Source organism: Protopterus annectens, chromosome 13.part0 (assembly GCF_019279795.1).
Source record: "Protopterus annectens isolate FY-2018-M chromosome 13.part0, PAN1.0, whole genome shotgun sequence".
Taxonomy (NCBI): Eukaryota; Metazoa; Chordata; order Ceratodontiformes; family Protopteridae; genus Protopterus; species Protopterus annectens.
The window spans coordinates 251,555,095-251,577,012 of NC_056747.1; the positions used below are offsets into that span (position 1 = coordinate 251,555,095).

Genomic DNA, 21,918 nt, shown 5'->3' on the forward strand with positions numbered 1-21,918 from the left:
ACCTGGAAGGGATGACACCAAAGATTTTCATCTGTACTCATCCACCAGAGGAGATCTTGTTTGCAAATGGTGATGAGAATCTTTGAGCTCAGGGGGTGGAGGTTGGGTATCCACTGGGCCTGAAGGAGCCATTGTAGTAATCTCATGTGTAGTCTGGCTAAGGGCACTATGGGGATGGCTGCAGCCATAGATCCCAAGGCTTGAAGAATCTCCCTTGCAAACACCTTGCTTTGACAGAGCATCACCTGAACTTGTGCCCAGAGTCTCTGAAGCCTGTGGAGAGGAAGTGAGATTAGGCTTCACTGCGTGCTGAATACTGCCCGTATGAATTCCAGTTGTTGTGATGGTTGAAGGTTTGATTTCTGCCAGTGTACGGTGATGCCTAATGACTCCGCTAGAGCCAGTGTGTAGTGGACGGCCCTAACCAGAAGATGCTTGGTGGGGGCAGAGAGGAACCAATCGTCTAGATATGGAAACACCTGGAATGCCTGAAGTCTCAGATGAGCTGTTACCACTTGAAGACATTTCATGAACACTCTGGGGGCCGTCAAGAGACTGAAAGGCAGGGCTCTGAACTGATAGTGATTGGCTCCCAACCAAAAGCGAAGGAGGTTCCTGGAGCGCTTGTCCATCTTGATATGGTAATACACATCCCGGAGATCTTATGAGCACATCCACATACCCTCCCGCAGAAAGGGGAGGATGGACTGAATCGTGACCATGCAGAACTTGGTCTGAACTACTGATTTATTTAGTTGACTGAGATCCAGAATGGGCCTCCAGTCCCCTGTTTTCTTTGGCACCAAAAAGAATCTTGAGTAGAACCCTGATCCGCACTGATCTGAGGGGTCCTGTTGGATGGCTCGTTTTTGAAGCAGCTTTCGTATTTCAGAAGCTGCCTCCTCCCTTTGACTGGGTGGGACATCGGGAAGGGATTTCGGAGGTCTTGGATAGGATATTAGTGGAATATGGTAGCCTCTGATAATGATTCTCTGCACACACTGATCATTCGTAAAGGATAGCCAGGCAGCTTGGTGCAGAGAGAAACGTGCCCAGACTGCTTCCAGAGGAAAGCAATCGGGCAGTGCCTCAGGAGTGCTGATATGAACTACCTGAGAAGGAATCTCTGTAGCCCTGGTTCCGAGGAAACCCCCTCTGCCCCGAAAGGAACGTCTTCCATTATTGGAACCCCCTCTGCCTCTGGAGGAGTCCTCACCACGTGCGTCTCAGAAAGGACCTTGAGACTTCTTGTGCCACATCTTTCCACTCCTCTGATTCCTGGAGAAGGAACGTTGAGGTTTGGAAAAGCGTAGGCCAATGACAGACAAGGTCTTCCCATCTTGCTTGCACTTGGGCTAATGTATCCTTGACCTGAGCACCAAACAGAGCTGAAGACTCAATAGTGGCATTTAGAAAGGAAGACTTGAAGGAGTCCGTGAGGTCACAAATGCGCATCCAGACGTGATGTCGCATGACTACGCCTGCACCTGCAGCTCTAGCTGCTCCTTCGGTTAAGTGTGACAGCAACCTCATGGATGAATTAGATATGGATTCTAGGGTGGCAAGTTGGGAAGCAACTTTATCGCGTGCTCCATCCGATACTTGATCCGCGAGGGTTCCGGAGAGTTCGGAGATAAGATCTCTCTGGAGTCTTGTAAAATGTGTCAGAAAGTTCAGAGACCTAACTGCGAAGGTCGCAGATGCAAAGACTCGCTTCCCTAACCTGTCCACTGCTTGGGACTCTCTGTTGGGCGGGTGAACAGCAGGACTCTCTTCTGCAAGGTCCTTTTTTGTGGCAGCCACCACCACCATAGCGTCCACTGGCAAGCCTCTGGACCAATGGGGTTGATCCTCTGGAGGGGAGAGTACTTTGTCTGATCTCCTGGGGATGGCCACAAAGGAGTTGGGGTTGTTCCAAGCCCATTGCACAATGAGTTTAACCAACTCATCGATTGGAGGGGGGTCACCCAAGAAGTAAAGGGCCGAGAGTGAAATACAGATTCCTCTGAGGAAGGGGTTGAGGACTTCCAGTCGTCCCTCTGTTTCAGGATCTCCATGATGTCCCAAAAGGAGACATCGCCAGGGGGCGACCGTGGGGACCCTTTCCCCATCATTGTAGTCCATATCCCCTGTGAGGGACTCCTCCGGGGAGTCCGTGTGTTTCCTCTTACACACCCGGTTTCCAAGGGGGTTCTTCAGTGGGAACAGCCGAAGAAGACTCGGAAAGTGAAATGCCCTGGACAGGGGTCTCCTGGGCCTTGCCCTCTCAGAATCCTGGGGGGGGGGGGCCTTTGACAGCTGCGGCTCAGAGGGAACAGGAGGAATAACCAACTGTGGAGGATTGCTGACAGCAAGCGCCCTTCTCCATCACCCAGAAAGTGGGCCCGCCCGAAGAGGAATGGGAGCCCAGAACCGAAGAAGACAAAATCGGAACCGTGGTTATACCCCGCTCCAGACAGTCCACCCCCTAGGATGGAGCCTCAATTAAGCTTGGAGCAGTAGTCACCCTCTGATCCGAAGTCGGGGCCGACACAACCATCGGAACCGACACTGGAACTGGGGGCTCCACCCCCCCAAGCATGCGACTGAGGTAGGGTGGGTTCTGACGGAACCGGCACCCAAAGGGATCTCGAAGTCTCAGACAGAGTTGTTGGTGCTGAGGAAGGAATTCCTCTAGTAAAAGTTGGATAGATGAGCCTTGGAACCGAGGGGTCCAAGAGAGGAGAGTAAGTAGGGGTTGCTGAAGAAATAGACCCAAAGCCAGGAGTGGGATAGAGTCTAAGCAGATTTGAGATTCCCCTAGCAGACAGCAGCTGATCAAAAAGGCGCACCACATCCAATTCGGAAAGGCTCCTGGTGGATCTCACAAATGCACCTGAGGGGGAGTTAGGCCGGTCCAAAAAGGGTCTGCAGGCTTGTCCAGCAAACGGGTCCACATTGGATGAGTATCAGGTCCATGGTGTGTCACAGAACAGCACCGACAATTCCAATTTTGCAACAGGTAATAAAGGTATGGTTGGAGCCGTGAACGGGCTCGGAGCAGAAGTCACTATAGGGGTGAATGACAGGAATGGTTCCGAGGTAGTTGTCAGAACCGATATTGGAGTCGAAATGAGCAAAGTTGGTGCCGATAGAGAAGTCAATACACTGGTCAGTACCGAGGCAGTAGGCGGTGCCATAACTGTCAGTGCCGGGAGGGCGTTGACGAGGCTACCTTGGTAAACTTCACTGGAGCCAAGCTCAGAGCCAATGTGGTAATTGGCACCAAGGAGGCAGAACGGTGTTCAGAAGAGGACTTACGGGCCTTGTGCTTGTGACCTTTACCTCTGTCACCGGCCGGTGAAGAGGAGTCCGATCGCGGATGTTTCTTGTCCGAAGGAGGGGGGTGAGACCTCTGTCGCAGAAATGGCCTCCGAAAAAGGCGAAGCAAGCAGGCCCTTTAAAATAAGTTTGTTACGATGCTCATTCAGCATCCGCTGACTGAAACTAGCACATATATCACACGGGGGGTTCGCCGACAAATGCAGAACCCCCCAAACAGTATACACATTCTTCATAGAGGTCACTATTCGGCAGTTTACCACTGCAAGAAGAGCAGTGTTTAAACCCAGTTGTTCCCTTCTTTTCAGACATCCCAGAACACACACACACACATAAGGGAAAGAGAGGAAATGAAGGAGAGAGAAAGCAAATACCAACAATGGTAACAAGATACCGTAAAGGTAGAAAGTTAGAGATACCAAGAAATTACCAACAATGGTAAGAGAGAAATACCTGTGGGTAGAGCTGAAGCAATACAGAACAAGAACAAGTTATAAAAGGAGAAAAAACTTTTTCAAACTAGTAAATATATCTGAATAAAATCACTTAGTTGGAGAGCTCGGTGAAACGCTGCTATATGGCTGCACGGCAAACGAGATCTGAGGTAACTGAGCAAAGGGCATTGTGGGTAGCAGCTGAGCTTGAGAGTTTTTTGGTGAACGCAAGCTTGGTATAAGGCTGACTTGGTTCCGAGGGCTTGGAACCGAACCCATCAGTGATGAATAGGAAGAAGATTAACAACTTCAGATAACTAACTTAGTGATACTTCATATAAATCTGCTGCATCCCAAAAGACAAGAAAAAGTGGGCAATATAGTGAACTGATTAGGATTTCTACTACTGAGATCTTCTCTAATGACAAGGCCATTTTATGCAGAACATAAAACTTTGATCAAGGCTGTGCATCTTAAGTGCTTTTTATATTCAGTAAGGGGTGTACAGAGGATGAAGCCACATGCATGAGTGTGTGGAGGCTTGGCTCCTGCTTCTTCACCCAAGCCTATTGTTTTTATTTATTTATTTTTTTTTGTAAAATACAGTCTCACTGGAGACGGACCCAATTTACTTGTACCAAAACAAAGTTAAGGTAATTGTAAAGACAACAAAACTGCTGATAGACCCACACCATCTGTGTTTCAGTGTGCTGGACACTTTTCTCCTCCCTCCCCTCCAACTTGTAACGATGGTGAAGTAATAAAAGAATCAAGAAAGATCACCAATTCTTATCAAATGATGTTCATGGTCCAGAAAGAGTTAGATCAGACTCTTCCACTCCACCACTCTACTGTTTACTTAATGATTGCCCATTTTTCTACGCATTTCACAGCATGCATTTTCAAAAAAATTTTTTTTTAATTTTTTTCTTTTTTACACATCACAATGTGTAACTGTTATACTGCGAGTAACAACAAAGGGGAACACAACAGTAGTCTAAAACATAAAGTGCATGAAGATGGTGTAGAGCATCCTACACATCCATGGAGGCAAGAGTAATATAGCAGGGTAGCTTTTCCATGTGAAAATGTCTTCCATCAATACAAAATAAAAATATATATAGATATATATATATATACATACACGCACATATATATATATATATATATATATATATATATATGTATGTATACACACACAAACACACACACGTGTGTGTATATATATATATATATATATATATAAATATATATATATATATATATATATATATAAATATATATTGGCTTGGATTGGCAAAGTTTTAAACAGGTTCGGCCTTCTTTGTTTAAGTAAATGGGAAGGGCAGGCTGATTTAGCTGCCTCTCTCTCTCTTGCACTCTTATTTTGTTCTTCAGTCTTTATAACTCATTTTTGGATTAATTCAAAAGTCCACAGAAATGAACGGCAGAAAGCAGTCTTTGAACTTCCAAGCTCTCTCCTGTAACAGAATGTAGAAAGAAAAAAAAAAACTAAGGTTAGTAAGTCAAGTGGTAAACTGAGCTCTTCACACTCTTGTGTATAGTGCAATATCTTCTTGAAACACACAGTGCAACAGGCAATAGTTTAGTGAAAATATTTGTCTATGTACAAACTGAGGACAGAAAAGCAACGCAGACACAATTATGACATTTTAGGAGTTTCAGTCTATGCTTGTGCAGACTCATTACTTGGTTTCATTTCATTCAAGGTTAGGGCCTCCCCATTCACCAGTACCAATACCACTGTAGCTCAGAATTCTACCCTCTTAATCAACAATCTTGGAGGTTGGCATAATAGTTAAGGTGTTTACCTTACCTTACAAACACAAGTTGCAAAGTTTGATTCGCACATGGGGTAATTGGCTAGGCTTAAAATGACCCAGAAGGGCAGTTAGCCTAGTACTAATCAATAAACCTGCTACATTAATCTCCCTTGTACTATATTGCACTTGGTTCTTCCTTCAGACTGTACCACCAACTCTTGCTAGCCAGTCTCTTACAGACAACTGTCACAGTAAATACCACTACCATCATGATGTGTATATACAAACAACCCACACTTACAAATGGAAATTACATGTTTGCGCCTCATCAGATTAGTACTGTTTTGTCAAATGTAAAGTGATGATCAGGCATCAACATTATACAAGTGTCAAGTAACCATCCTTGCCCTTCACACATTTGTTCAGCTACATAGTCTTCAAATTTAAATTTACTTGAACATATAAAATATTGAAAAGATTTAGCACATAAAAATAAAGACTGCCAAGTCTTCCAAACTAAAACACGGATACAAAAAAAAAAAAAAAAAAAAAAACACTGTGTTCATCCTCTGCACTTGATTTGCTCCTTGCCACAAGCAAGCATTTACATGTAAAATCAAGGAATATAATGAATGCCTGGTACACCCCATTGCTAACAAGTAATATAGAAATATGTTAAACTGTCCAACTTACAGGAAAACCTAGCCACCACGGCTGGCTTACAGGGTTCTCCCACTTCCATCTAGAAGGGTTCCATTCTCAGACCAACAAATACAGTAAGAACATATCTTCATATGCAACTAACAAGACCCTCCTCAATGGATTCTGTTGTTGAGCTGCATCTCAAGCAGCAAACCAACACAAGAGGAAGGGACAGACACAGGCTGCCTCCTTGACCAGAGAGCTGATTAATGAACCACCTGCTACACTGAGAAGTGGAGGCCCACAAACCAAAATCCTCCCTATACAAGGCTGCCCAGGGTACTGTTCACTGGCCCAAAGGATTAGGGGCTTTAGAAGTCAGACAGCACCCACATCCACACCCCGTATGCTCCACCAAATAAGGTATGGAAGGATCAGAGAAGACAGCTTTGCAGGAAACCTTGGTAACTCTCAGTCATAACCTCACATCCAGCATTAAGGGGTTGGGAAAGGAAAAGGCTTGTCTTCTGTCTCTGCAAAATCCTCAGTGGACCTAAAAAATATGATGCCAAAGCACTCTACCCAAGGGTAACATTCAAGCATGAAAGGCAGCTTATACCCTCTGAGCATGAACTACCTTCCTTACACACAACCAAGCAAAGAAACCCCTTGACAAGGCTTACTCCCCCCATAGGAAAAAGACATACAGCAGCTGGACAGGCAGCCCAAATGGACTGTGCAGCCAGAGAAAGCCATCTAAAAGGGACTGCTTTGCGGGAACATCAATGTTAGCACTGGAAAAACTTCCCCAGGAATCCCAGGCAGTTCACATGGATTTTCTTATAGAGCTTCAACTACATATCAACCCCAGAAGTAGCACCAGGGAAGAAAACACCATATAGACACCCAGTCATAAAGCATTTATAGCACGCTATCGAAAGATGAAAATAGCGAACGCTGTTTCATCGAACCTAAAATATCTAAACCACATACTATCGAACATTCAGAACAGCTAATTTTTTCCCCAAGGAAAAAATTCGCTACTCCAAAACACACACAACACAAGCACACCTAAAAAACATCAATCCACACACACACTTATAATTCTACAACTAACCCTACACTAAACTGTACATATACTATCTATCCACTTACCTTAACCCAAACTCTACCCTAAAGTCCGTCACTATCGCACACTCACCTAACCCAAGCCCTAACCCTAACTCACTTAACCCGCCCCTAACCCTAATTCACCTAACCCACGCCCTAACCCTAATTCACCTAAACCGTGCCTTAATCCTAACAACCACACAATCGCACACTTACCTGAACCTGACCCGTAAATTTCCACCACAGCGCTGAAAATAGCAAAGCCAGAGAACCGGCCAACCAAATTCTTTCCCTAGGAAAGAATTCAGTGTTCTGCAGCTTCGCTATTTTTAGCATTCGCGCAAAATGGGTCGATATTAGAACATTCGAAGTTTTAAAACTTCAATGTTCTGATATAGACCCATCATAAATGGGTAGGTCAGCCACAAAACAAAGAGAACAGATTTTCTCACCCCTCCTTACAGGAGGTGTCCACAAACAGAGAATCACACCTTCCTGAAAAGGAGTACAGACAAGGGTGAGAGGGATAGACAGAAGCCTCAAGGCAGGGTGTGGGAGGGGCAGAGCATCTCTACCTTAGGAAGGGAATCAGCCTCATTCACTCTATCAGATGAAGGAGTCTGGACTTGATCTACAATGTACCCCAATGGAGAAGGCCAGACTCAGAAAAAAGGAAAGCAACAGTAGGAGATTATCATCCTTCCACCAGCTTGAGCAGGGGGGGGGGGGGCAATTCCAACCAGCGCCCCTGGAAGGGGGGGGGTTGTATTAAAGACAAGGATCTGAAGTGAGTATAGCAAAACCAGAAGAAGGGACTAAATGATGCACTCCTGCTTCTGCATCTACATGGCCTCCTCCTCCTTTCAGAAGACTAAGAATGAACTAGGCGGACAAAGAAAATCTGACCCCTTCTCAAATTGGAGAGAAACTGTGTATGAGAAAAGATAAAGGGTCCCGCATCCAACCCCATAATGTCGCGCTCCACCCGTCATCTCTGCACAGTCACCCGTAGTGTTGCATCAGCAATGCCATTTTCTGCAGTTGTGTTTCTTGCCCCGGCGGTAATGTAGCCCTTGTGCAGGACTCCATTCTGATGGTCTCTGCACATGTTTCCAAATATAAAAGAGTAAACACAACCATTTTTTCCTCAGTTACATATACCCCAGATGCCAGTAGCCCTCTTGCAGGGTAAAATTTGGATAGATGCCTGACTTGCCCTAGGAGGACAATAGCAAGAGTACATATCCCTATATAATGTAATGAATCCTACCCAACAGCACTTCCCGGATGGTAGGTATACTAGAATAGTAGGACAGAGGAGGGAGGAAATCCTCCAGCAGTCCTCGAAATAAGGTAGAATATACATTTATGAGCTGGGGAGGGAGGCCTAGGAAGATTATAGGTAGAAAAAGATGATGCAGTCCTCAGCGGGATGTATACAGTAGGATCACCTATGGGGGGCATCTAGGGTATGCTTAGCAAATGTATATTTGTGTGTTTAGTCCAAGTGTTTAAGATCTCAAGCATGTGCTGGTTTGAAATGGGATTGGTTGAGCTGTAAAGAGATGCCTTATTGCCACTTGTAGAATGAGTAGCTTATGCAGAGTGGCCCCACTTTTCCTTGGTTTTCCATGTAGAATGTTTTGCAGTGGAGAATCCATTTGGTCCCTCTTTGGAGCTGGTTTTTTCCTTTTGGAGTAACAGATAGAGCTACAAAGTTAAATTGACAAAACTATTTGTTGTTCCTTCGAAATTTTTTGTTCCTTCCAAGCCTAAAGGTAGCAGGAATGCAGTATTCTTTTCCTCCTTTGTTTTTCTGGTTGTCCGTAAAAGTACAGCTCTTCCATGCATCCAAATGTACTCTGGATACCAAGTTTGGTTCAAACTTACTGGGATAGGTTGATGGTAGGTGGTTGGTGGGTTTACTGGAAGGAGTTACTGCCATTAAGCATAATGGTAGGATTAACCCTCCTTGTGAAGTTATTAGAAGTAGGGAAGCATTGCAAGTTATTGGAGTGTTGCACTGAGTTTAACCTGTTGCTGTAATTGCAAATTCCTGTTCAAAGTAAATTTTTCTATTTCCTTTATTAAGTAAGTCCCTGGTGTTGTGGTTTCCTAAAGGGTGCTATTCTCTTGATTTCTCAGGAACAATTTGCTGCACAAAGGGTTCAAAAATGGGAGGATCAACAGTGTTATCTGCTGAAATAGCTGAAAGATTGCTCTGAGCAAAGGAGTAGGAAAGACCCTGAATGGGGAAGCTGACCAAGCTGTCTCCAAATGTTAAATGTATTCCATGTTGGACACATCTTTCCTCTTCCGAAGCCTCATGACCAGAAACCTTTTCCCGAAGTATTCCAGTGAAGTCTCTTTTTGTTTTCCTCTTTCGATCAAAGATAATTCCAAACCTTCTTTATTTTTCCAGATTAGTTCTATATATGATGTTTGTTGAACAGTCAGTTGCACTCTTTTTTTTTCTGGATTGTATGCTGCTGTAGTTGTTTACCATGCCATAGCAGTTCCGTGCAGCGTTTTAAGTTGTTCATGTTGGCTGTAGACATGCTCTTGGGTAGTGAATCTCCAGGTATTTGGCCTGCTTGGTTCCAGGCACATGCTCTTCAGTAGTGGATATTTTAGTAGTCTTGGCCAGTTTTGGGGATATCAGAGATAGAGGAGTGCGGGGCCTCCTTGACATGTAGTGGATTCGAAGGAGAGTGAGTAGTGGGAACAAATGAGTAGGTGGAGATTTCCTCCGAGTCAGGATTTCCCCCACTTGTTGATTGGTGGGTGATATGTCCTAGGTCTAAATTTTTGAGCTGGTGATTGAGAGGTGATGTGAATAGGATGTCTGGGTGCAGCTTCCATTCATCTCTGACATGAAGTGGTGTGTGTGAGGTGCAGCTTCCATTAGGTAGGCATCGACCGGTTTGAGGTATTTATGTCTGGCTGAGGTCATTCTCTTTCGTGGGTACAAATATTGCCTGTAACTGAATGTTGTGCATATGACCTACATAGAGTGCCTCCAAGGGTTCATTCTGCACAGGGGTATGAATGAGTGCAGTCCTGTTTGTTGCCAGTCTTGGCCCTCTTTGAGGTTCTGTTTGATGTTTTGTCTTACCAGATTTGCTACTGCTTTTTTCTTTTAGTTTGATTGTCCCATAAGATTGGATCCTGTCCATTATTGTTGTCTGTTTGTCATGTCCTGTGTCCACAATCCTTGATCTAGGCGTGGGCCTGGCATCCCCCATCCTGGCCGGAAGCGTTGTGCTGAACTCCTGACTGGCACATGAGAGCCATAGGAACTCCTGTTTTAAAGTTGCATGGAATTGGTCCAGATTTCTGTTCCTGTTCCTGTTCATGCATGGACCATATGTAAGTTTCACTGTAGTTTCCCTCTGTATATTAGTCTGGCAAATGGGAGGTAGATTATGCATGTAGTTCCATCTGTAGTTAGACTAGAAATTTGTCTTAGTGTTGGGACCAGGAATTTCCTAATTACCAAAAGTAAGAGAGGAAGTTCCTTTTGTTGTTCTGGTTTCAGAGTGCCAAGTGTGCTTGAGGGGTTCCTCATGTCAGAACTTTTTGTAAAATGATAGTGTTTGTTTTGTTGTAAATAAGTAATAAGAAGCCCTCCTTGTTTGGGATAGGTAGCTTGCTGTACTTTGTATTTGTCAGCTTGCTATCCAGGTGTCCCCTGCAAATGCAGGCAGAGTCGCAAGGTAAATCTGTTGTTTGAATCCCTTTGTGTTGTGTTGGAAGCAGGTAGTATACCAGGCAAAAGGAAGTAGTCTGAGTAGTCTGCAAACCAAAGAGCAGTAGCTGGGAGGTAGAGAAGTCTGATGATCCTGCAAGAAAATTAGGTATGCAGAGCAATGCTGAGAATTTAGAGCGTGCAATTATGCCTCCTTGAGCCCTAGGGGAGATGCAGAGAATTGAGGGTATGCCCATTTGCAAAGAGAGAGACTGCAGGAGTCCTGTTTTGAATGGAAGGGGCCTGATGTATGTCAAAAAGGTTTTCCTTTCTTGGAACTAGGAATTGTTTGGAGTAGAACCCCTTTCCTTGTTCTGCTGGTGGCACTTTCTTTCCTTGTCATGTTGGTGGCAGCACTTGGAACTAGGAGCATGGTTGCTAAGAACCCCTTTCCTTGTTCTGCTGGGGCAGGTTTTTTCCACAGTAGATTGTGGTGGTAGTTTTGACTTCTAAAAGTGTGCTTGTAGGTTTGATGTGAGTAGATCCTGGTTTCCTCTTTCCACTGGTAAAGTTGTTATAAAGTGCACGTTCTTTGAAAATAGGGTTCAACTTTCAATGAAGTCTTTTGTTATTTGTTCCCTCTGCTTTGGTTTAAGGGTAAAAGTCACTGTGGCTGTGCTGATTGCCTTTCCCTGGTGGTGTATTCGGATGGTAGTCTGTTCTCTGGTTGATATGTTGCTCCTGGCTGGCACCTCCTAGGGGTTGTTACCTTGCCACTGTGGAGCGTCATTCCCTGACCTCCTCTGGCAGGGCAGAGATTTGGCTTGGACAGGAATTTGGCATTTTGGATTCCTGCCTCTTGATTAGAGTTGGGCTTGCAGGAAATCTTTAACTGCAGGACCAGATTTTTTTTACCTTTGGGGAAATCACTTAAGTCCATGGGTTAACAGCCCAAACAAATTAATCTTGTCATTCCATAACTGCAGGTGTACTTGTCTCAAACTTGGCTTGTCTGTTTCCTTTAACCATGCATTAAACATTATCCTCTACCATTCATGGTTGAAAAAAATGAACGGCTAACCTGTTCTGTGCCCTGTTCCAGAGCATCTGCCTAAAGCCTTGGCAAATCATTATTTACCATCTCTAACCATTATTAACCTGTTGGTTGTAATTTACCTCTATGTTATAGTTAACTGATCAAGCTTAAAGCTCTAGCTGAGAGAGTAACTGTAGTGTAACAGTTTGCAGAAGCTCTCCATCATGTGGCTTGAAGTTAAAGCTCTAGCTGAGAGAGGTTTAAGTGACTCTGCTTTAGACCCCAGCTGCTAGGGGACCTTGGGCTTAGGCTTTTCTGGGTCAGGACCCTGGGATGCTTGTTTGGGTGTATCTGGCCTGGGCCTTATGTAAGGTGGTGATGCAGTTGCTGGGGTAAAGTGGTGGGTTTTGCAAGGGGCTCTGGGAGCAAATGGCACTGGTTGGGCAGGGGCTTGAGTAATAATCCACCACAGAGAACAGGAACATCAGCAAAGGAGAAAGTCTGAACAGGAGTCAGAAAAGTGGGCTGTAGCCCTGCTGTGCTAGGCAAGTCCTGTTTCTAGCATGGGAACTGTTCACCATCCAAAATGGGGTTCTCCAAAGGAGAATTCTTGCAGGCAGGCAGCGAGCCTTCTGGTGGGGAAGCAGCAGGAGAATCTTGAAATTGGTCATGGCCTTGAGCACGGAATTGGGAGTCTGATTGCAGCTGGGATCATCAGGGTCATCTATGGTCTCATCAGAGACTGGAGTCTCTCAGGGGACTCTGGCTGAATTCTCTTCTCTCTGATTATGAGATTAGAGATCCTCTAATAATTAAATTGATTATTAATTAAAGAAATTAAAATTTCTGCCAAAGCATTTGAGGAGTGGAACTGAGGGAGGTTTAGGGGGCACTGATTTAGTAATCTTAGGCTAGTCTTGGCTGGGCTTGGCCTTTATGGACTTGGCTGCTGGCTGCCTAGGAGGCCTAGCAGCACCGTAGAAGGGTAAGACATCCAAGGCACCGTGGTGTCTGTCATTCACCGTGGTGCAAATTTCTGAGGAGTCGATTCAAGAATTGTAAGTACTTTGAGTAGTAGAGTAGGAATAGATTTCAGCTCAGCTTTGAGGTTTTTCGCGTTTTTACGAGAGGTGAGTTTGCTTCCGCTTATTTTGACGCGGTGTCGGTAGAAGAGCCGGAAGTGTCGTACGTAATGTCGGTTCTTTGAGGGGTTTTTGTTTGAGAATCCGGCGGACATAATAATGTCTGCAAAAATCGAAACCTAAAAAAAAACTGCGTGCCGACTGGAAGAAGCCTTCATTAAAATCGGCACAGAGGAAGAGCACAGGGGCGAGGTGGCTGCTGTGCTCTAAACCTAAACAAGGCAGAGAGTGAAGTGGGGTATTTTGCCTTGTTTGTTTGTTTTGTGTTAACTTGTTTAAAACTTTTTTCTGACATCGCTGAGGCAAGAAAGAGTCCCCAGGGTACTTAGCTTTAAAGAAGTCTTGATAGTTGGTGAAGTAATCTGTGAAGTAATCCCGCCACTTGCACTGGCGCACTGCGCCCAGTATACAGCGGCTTAAGAAAAGGGGAAAATGGCGTTTCTGACTGGTTTTTTACCGAGATGACCAGCAGAGATGGGGGTGCGGGTGGAGGCCGACATCGACGAAGCCGGGACTGGGATCCGCGGACTGCAGGGGGCCTGCCTGACGACAGGACAACCCACTTGTTATGACTGCAGATGCATCCATGAAGGACATCAAGGACTGATGCCTCTGCCCAAAAGCCCACTCCTATCAAAGCCAGCATTAAGTAGGACATTGCCCTAGATCAGCTGTTAGTAGGAAGATTGCAAATATGCCATCCTCCAAACTCTGCCCACCTCCCTCATCAAAGCATTCACCACAGATACTAAGCAACAGCTAAGGTAGGGCTACAAGATGGCAGTGGCTAGATGGAAGTTAAGAACATTTCAATTCCAGATTCAGGGAGGGTTCTCAAGCATAGAGAGAGCTATATCTATCAGAAGGGCCTACAAAAAAAAAAAAAAAACCAGCACAGGCCCCTTACTATAAAGATGGCAAAGGAATCCACCTTCTTATATGCCCTGTTCTCCCATGAAATGATCCTGTCAACTGAGAAGGTCAGAAATGTGAGTTTCAGGGAATGCTGAATACTTACTGGGAGTAAACAGAAGTCAACCTTTGGACATTCTAACAAGGCCTCACTTCAATCTGCAGGAGAGTGTTCAAAGACACAAGCTCTCCTGTAAAGTGAGGGTTTCTTTAGTCTTCAATGATACTATTACCAAATCCTGCTGTAAAATATGACCTCATGTGCCATAAAACCTCTCTAGAAATGAGCTCATCCCATGAGGGACTGGAGAAACTCACTCTGAAACTTCATATATCTTAGAAACAAAGGCCTCCCTCCAAGTAGTTCCTCTGGACTGGCAACTGCAGAAGAAACTATGAGCCCACTGGCACTGGAAACTGAACTGTACTATGGTTCACTCAAGTGCATTCAGAGTAGACAGAGAATTGAGTTTGGGCAGGTATGTATGCTAAAGGTAGACTGGAAAGAGTGTAGGGCATGCATCAGGTTAAGAGCAGTCATCCAGCTATTGACCCTGTGAATTAAATTATGCACTTGCAACTCCCATCTCCAAGAATCAAATAAGTGTCTGATATATCACATGTATACTTCAGGCTCTAGTGCTGTCTTACCTTGGGACTCCTCCTCCATAAAGGTTTACTAGTCAACCTGGGCTGTGGGGGAGGGGGCACTGGAGACAAAGATTCAGCACCGAGTATCAAAGCACATGAGAGGATGACATGTTTCCCGTGGTCACGGTAAGTGGGTATGGGTCCAACCTGATTAGGTAAGGGATATGGCGGCACAGAGACACCGTGTCAGCCAAGGGTGTGTTCTTCCATGTTTTTAGTCTCCTGTACAGACAAAGCAAGGACTGGTAAGGGATCAGACACCCACTAGTCGAGAACAAATTTTAACTAATAAGCTAATGCGCACTGGACAATACAGACTACTTTTTGGAGGTGCAGGATGCAGCCAATCCTCCAAGCAAAATCTCAAGCAGAGCTCTGACCAACCTAAAGTATGCCAAGAGGGTCCCCCTCCCAGAAAAGTTTCCTTTTGTCACTGATCAGACTCCTATCGCACTGCATGAGAGTTTCGGACAGGGGGACTGATAAAAGAATATACACATTAGTAGAAATTAAGATATGAGATGAACAGTTCTGATTCAGATCAGCATGCAGCACAACTGCCCCAGTGTTTGTAGTGAGACAGATAGTTGAGACTAAGCTAGAGATAACGAAAAAGTCCAACTGGGCATTCCTAAACATGGAGAAAGTATATGACAAGGTCCCAAGAAAGCTGATTTGGGCAGTCTTGCAGTGGTCAAAGTCCCAGAAACATTGGTAGAATTAGTGTAACCTATGTACCAAGTCCCAAAGACTTAAATATGAATAGTGTTCGGTCTCAGAGAGGGATTCCCAGTAAGAGTAACAGGCTTCAGCTCTGAGCTCACTGCTGTTTATACCGGCAATGGACTACATTAGCAAACAGGTTGGATGGGACAGATCAACAAAGCTGCTGTTTGCAGACAATGTGGTAGTACTCTGAGCAAGAACTTCAAAGGATAGGGGAATGGAATGCAAAACTGAATGCACATAGGATGAAAAGGAAGACAGTTGTAATGGCAGCAAATGGTGGAGTTCAGAAGAAGTGGAGAAATGAGATAGAAGAGAAAATAGTGGAACAGATTAATGGCTTCAAGTATTTGGGAGGGGTGGTTGAGGAGAAAGGAAGTCTGAATGAAGAGGCCAAAGCTAGAATCAGAGGAGCTGCAGCCAAATGGCACAGTGTCAAGTGCAGTGTATGACAGAAGAATGCCAAAGAAGCTGAAAAGTAAGGTGTACAAAACAGTGGTGTGACCAGTTAGTATGGAAACCTGGGCAGTAAAGGCAGAGCAGTTAAGGAAGCTAGAGGTGATGGAGATGAAGTGCCCGAGATAAGTGGTAGGGTGTACACTGTTGGATGAAGAAATGAGGACATAACAGCAGAAGCCAAAGTAGCTCCAACTGCAGAAAAAGGTCAAACAGAACAGATTATGGAGATTTGGGCACGTGCAGAAAAGCAGAAGCCAATCTAATGAAGATGATTTGGGACAAACAGGAGGAAGGCAAGAAGAAACAAAGGTGACCAGCAAAGAGATGGATGGACGGTGCGACAGAAGACCTGTGACAGTCAGGCATGAGTGACTAAGAAGGAAGAAGAGTGGCACTGAATAGAGAAAGACGATGACAGCTGAAACAACAGCCCAACCACCTGCAGAAAATGGGGAAAAAAGGGGTTAATAAAGATTCACAACAAAATCAGAAATTTAGCTCGAGGCTGAAGATCCACTGGTACCCATAGATAAAGCCCTGATTGACACCTAGGTGACCACAGTTAAACTAGTAACTCTGCTGCTTGACAGAGCTAGTAAGGGTGAGGAGGGTAATGATGAGGCTGAAGTCTGCTCTCCACTCATCTGGGTAAGGACTGGGGTGTACACATGTGGGGACACATTCTTGGTTAGAATCTGCAGGTGAAGACCAGGAGGGATCACACAGTGATGTTGTCTACAAGGGGGCAGAGCCATGACTATGGTGCATGTGGCGGTGTGAGATGCAGCGGTGTGAGCATCAACTGTAATGTCCACTTCAATGCCACTGCTGGGATACTAAGGGTATATATGCAGGGGACTGACAGGGCTAAGCAAACCACTGATGCCTGCCTGAATGACTGTTCCTGTGATCAGCTCTTACCCACTGGGCAGTAGAGGGCTGATACACAATGGAGAATTTGATGGACAGCAGGCACTGAATGAGATGGGGGTGGTGGATTATAGCCACAGAAGATCCAAAGGGAATGCTAACACGAGAATTTTTACTGGCAGTAACAACTCTTGAGATGGGAATTATGCAATCAGCCAAAAAAAAAAAAAAGACATGGAGGGAACAGGAAACAAGTGCAATTTTGTAGTCAGTGCATGACCTTAGGGATGTGTATTCATCCCTGAGCATAGGAATTTCGAGATAAAACTGACCACACTGACAGGTGGACAGAATAAGGGCAGACACAGAATGTACAGAAGAGGGTCCTCAATGTTAATTTTTCAGTTTCACCATAATCTGATTACTCCATAATAAAGATGGACAAAACCCCATACCATATCCTAACCAGCTATAGGCCAATGTCCCAAGAAGCTCACAATGCATACTTACACATATTGGAGATATTTCTCATTCAACCTAACAGCCTACTCATGGGAGACTAATTACCGCTCTATAGACTAAGAATCCTAAATGGCTTCAAATCTACAGGGGCAGAGATTCATGGATTTCATAAATAAAAACACCCTCAACCAAATACAGAATACACCGACTAGAGGCTCCAGCATACTGTACCTCATGCTTACAAATATGGGTGAATGCTGCACCCTCCCACAATGTCTCATCCTCTCTGGTAAGGTTTCGACTGTAAAGCTAACTCCTTCAAAACAAAGATCAACTTTGCAATCCCATTAACAAAAGTAACAGTTAACTACTCTAAAGCAAATTACCTTTTATTAAGTGATGGTTTGTCAAAATTCAATGCCCCTCCAAACCCTGAGAGCACAGAAGTCTATACTGAATTGCTTTCAGAAACTCCATACAACCATGTCAATGGCTGCATAGAGTCTGCTTTACCTACCAGAAGCAAGCCAATAGTAGCCCCAGAAAAAAAAATGCCTGGTGGCATCCCAAATTAAACAGGATACATAACAAAAGGAAAAGAAATATGGCAAAAATCAGGAAGGGTAATTCTCATAAAGCTAGAAAGTTGCTTAGCAAGACAAACAGGCAACTAAGAGGGCTAATTACATTGAGTAAAGTAAAAGTTAAGATAGCCTCCTATTTGAAAGATAACCATAAAGCCTTCTACTGCTATGTCAGAAACCTCAAGAACAGTACATAGCAATGTGTTGAACTGGTGATTAATGGTGCTACATTCACCGAGCCTGGTGATATAGCAAACCTGTTCACGTTCAGCTTCAGTTCCGACATAACCCCCCCCTTTCATCCAAACTATTTAGACAAAAATACCTACAACTATAAAGTACAGTTTTGTACCTACCATAAATGTAGATGTCCGATAGGTATGCATCTGCAGTCAACACATATGGGTTGTCCTGCCTCAGGCAGCCCTTCGGTCGGCCGGATTCCAAAGTCTGGGTCCGGCGTCGGCTGATGTTGCACTTTCCCCGACGTCAGAGCACCTGGGGTATAAAAGCATCAGCCAACGCCATCTTCCTCAGTTTTTCTTGCCCCAGATGCCAGGTGCCCTCTAAGGAAGGCTAAATTTGGAGAGATGCATTAAAAAATCCAAACATGCACAGTAATATAAAAACAAATACACCATAATAGATGACCCCAGCTAGCTATAAGAGGGGTAAGTACCCAAGAATTACCACAGAGGGGAAGGAGGGAGGGTAAACCTGACTGCAGATACATACCTATCGGACATCTACATTTATGGTAGGTACAAAACTGTACTATGTCCTTCAAGGATGCATCTGCAGTCATCACATATGGGTAGAATACCATAGCCAATCTGGGGGTGGAGGAACTATGTAAAGGATGGTGTAGCTAAAATGCCCTGCAGGACTGCCGTAGCAAAGCCTGCTCTGGATCTGGAATATAAAGGTAAATTGTAATGCTTGGAAAATGTATGCACGGAGCTCCATGTAGCAGCTTCTAAAATGTCCTTGGTAGCCACCCCTCTTAAGAAGGCTGTGGAGGTGGCTGTGGCTCTCGTGGAATGAGGTCTAATGTTAGCTGGCACAGTTTTTCCATTAAAGGAGTAACAAAAACGAATGCAATTTCCTATCGATTTTGAAATTGTCTGTTTGGAAATTGCTTTTCCTTGTGTACCAGCAGCATATGCTACCAAAAGCTGGTCAGTTTTTCTGTAACTTTTAGTTCTGTCCAAGTAGTAGCGCAACTGTCTGTGTATGTCCAGGGTGTGCAGAAGTTTCTCCCCTTTGTTTTGTGGATTTGGAAAGAAGGTAGGCAAGTGAATAGCTTAGTTTAATGAGACCCTGGATACCACCTTTGGCATAAATGTAGGGTTGGTTCTCAATGAAACTCTGTCCTGATGAAAAATAAGAAATGGCTGTACTGCCATGAGGGCCTGTAACTCAGATACTCTTCTTGCTGAGGTTATGGCCAGTAGGAAGGCAGTCTTCCAAGACAAGAACTGTAGTTCTGCAGATGCTGCTGGTTCAAAGGGAGGCAGTGTTAGTTTTTCCAACACGAAGTTAAGGTCCCAAGTAGGTAGTGGTGGTTTCCTTGGAGGATTGATGTTTTTGATTCCTCTTAGAAACTGTCTTAGGAGAGGATGAGAAAAGACAGGTGGATCAGTATTGTACTCTGCTGAAACTGCTGAAGCATGAATTTTGATGGAAGAGTAAGACAGACCATTGTGGAACATTTCTGCCAAGTATTCCAGGATATGTGCCATGTTCATCACTGACGCATCTAGGCCCTTTGTGGTGTTCCAAATGTGAAATCTTTTCCATTTTGCTGAATATGCCTTTCTTGTGGAAGGCCTGCGAGCTTCCATAATAATATTTTTCACTCTCTGGGATAGCTTATCCTGAGGAGGAGTCAAGGTATTTTCCAGGCTGTTAGTTGCAAAGTTTTCAGGTTGGAATGCAGAGTTTTGTAATTGTGTTGTGTCAGTAGAAGTGGCCATAGAGGAAGAGGCCATGGTTTCGTGCGTGACATGCTCTTTAACAGTGGGTTCACCAGTGCTGTCTTGGCCAGTCCGGAGCTATCAGAATCACTTTTGGCTGCTCTGTCCTGATCTTCAGTAAAACCTTGGTCATTAATGGGAGAGGTGGAAACGCATACACTGTTAGAATTCTCCAGCTGAAAGAGAGGGCATCCACTTTCCATGCTTGTGGGTGGTATGTCCTTGAGCAGAATTTCTTCAGCTGATGATTGTGGGGGGAGGCAAAAAGATCTATGTCCGGCCTCCCCCATGATTGTGTTATCTGTAGAAAGATGTCTGGGTGCAGCATCCATTCGTGTGCATCCATGATATTTCTGCTTAAGCTGTCCGCCAGTATATTGTCTTTCCCTGGTACAAACTGGGATTGCAGCTGTATACTGAGTTCCAAGGAAAGTTCCCATAGATTCATTGCCAGCCTGCAAAGAGGATAGGAATGGGTGCCTCCTTGCTTGTTTATGTTCCACATAACTGTGGTGTTGTCTGTCCTTATTAGTAGATGGCCTTGATGCAGAAAGGGTTTGAAGGCTTCGACTGCATGTACCACTGCCAGCATCTCCTTTTGGTTTATGTGCATGCGTAGCTCTTTTTGTGACCATAGACCTTGAATGCATCTGCCCTCCATGTGCACTCCCCATCCGTGGTCTGAAGCGTCCGTTGTAATGGTTTGGCTGGCTATTGGTTTGCTGAAGGGCAGACCCCTGTTTCACTGGCTTGCTTGAGCCCACCACAGAAATTCCTTTTGTAGGCACGGAATAAGTGGTATCAAAGTTTCCAAGCTGCGACTGTGCTGAGTCCATAAACTCCTTAGGTACCATTGTAGTTTCCTCATATGTAGCCTTGCTTGTGGAATTAGAAGAATGCAAGAAGCCATGTAACCCAGGGCCTGCAGGATTTTCCTTGCAGTCAACTGAGTTTGTCTTGTCAGATTTTTGAAGTAATCTGGTAGTTGACTTTGTTTTTCTTCTGTGAGGAAGGCCATTTGGGTGGTAGTATCTAGATTCACACCCAGAAAGGTTATTATTTGGGATGGAACAAGTCTTGATTTGTGAATGTTGACTGTATATCCCAAGGCCTGAAATAGGTGGATGGCATAATTCAAGTGTTTTACCAAAGTTTGTTGGCTGTCCGCTTGTATAAGGCAGTCGTCCAGATATGGGTAAATTTGAATCCCCTGAAGTCTGCAGTGTGCAATTACTGATGCCAGGCATTTCGTGAATACTCTGGGCACAGTAGATAAGCCAAAGGGCAATGCTGAGAATTGATAGTGCTCTGACCCTGCAAGAAATCTGAGGTGTCCTCTGCAACTTTGTCTGATAGGGACATGCAGGTATGCCTCCTTGAGGTCTAGAGTTACCAGCCAAAACCCCTTGCCCAGCATGGGAAGGAGCTGCTGCAGAGTCAGCATTTTGAACTTTGGCACAATGAGATAAGTATTCAGTGCAGACAAGTCGAGAATAGGCCTCCATTGTTTTTCTTTTCTTGGAACAAGGAATAGTCTGGAATAAAACCCTTGGCCTTGTTCTGAGAGAGGAACCTTTTCTATAGCTTTCATTTGCATTAAGCTGGAAATTTGTTTCAGAGCCTCTGCCCTTTGATTCGGTGGCAGGTCTGGCATGCCTTTTCTTTTTGGTAATGTGTGAAAATGGAACCTGTATCCTTTGTCTATTATTTGTAGTGTCCATTTGTCCCTTGTAATACTGTGCCAATTTTCTGAGAATAAAGAAAGCTTTCCGCCCAAAGGTGCTTCCAATTGAGCCCTGGTTGGCGGTGTCAAAGTAAAGTCATTGAGCCTGTCCTTGTGCAGCAGTTGTAGGTCCTGCATTACCTCTCTGGTTGGGAGGCTGCCATTGACGTCCTCTGTAGGAGCCTCTAGCTTGCCCTCTACCTCTGGCACGCCTGTTCTTGCCTCTCTGAAACCTCTCTGTGTCTGGAAAGGACCAATTCTTGGAAGGCCAATTCCTGCTGAATCTTGGAGGTTGGACTTGGAGAAAATCTTTGACTGTCCGAACAGATTTTGCCTTTTCTTCAAATTTCTTTAGAACCTCCTGAGCCATGGAGCCAAATAACTTTTGCTTTTCCAGT

General features: G+C 44.7%; 1 protein-coding gene across 1 annotated transcript in view; it reads right to left on the reverse strand.

Moving 5' to 3' along the window:
* Positions 1-5,012: 5,012 nt before the first annotated feature.
* Positions 5,013-21,918, reverse strand: part of STK11 (serine/threonine kinase 11) — a 1,536,697-nt gene continuing 1,519,791 nt past the window's right edge. The window contains exon 9 of the mRNA XM_044054803.1: positions 5,013-5,236. The gene's annotated coding sequence lies outside the window, so the exon portion shown is untranslated. The remainder of the gene's footprint in view (positions 5,237-21,918) is intronic.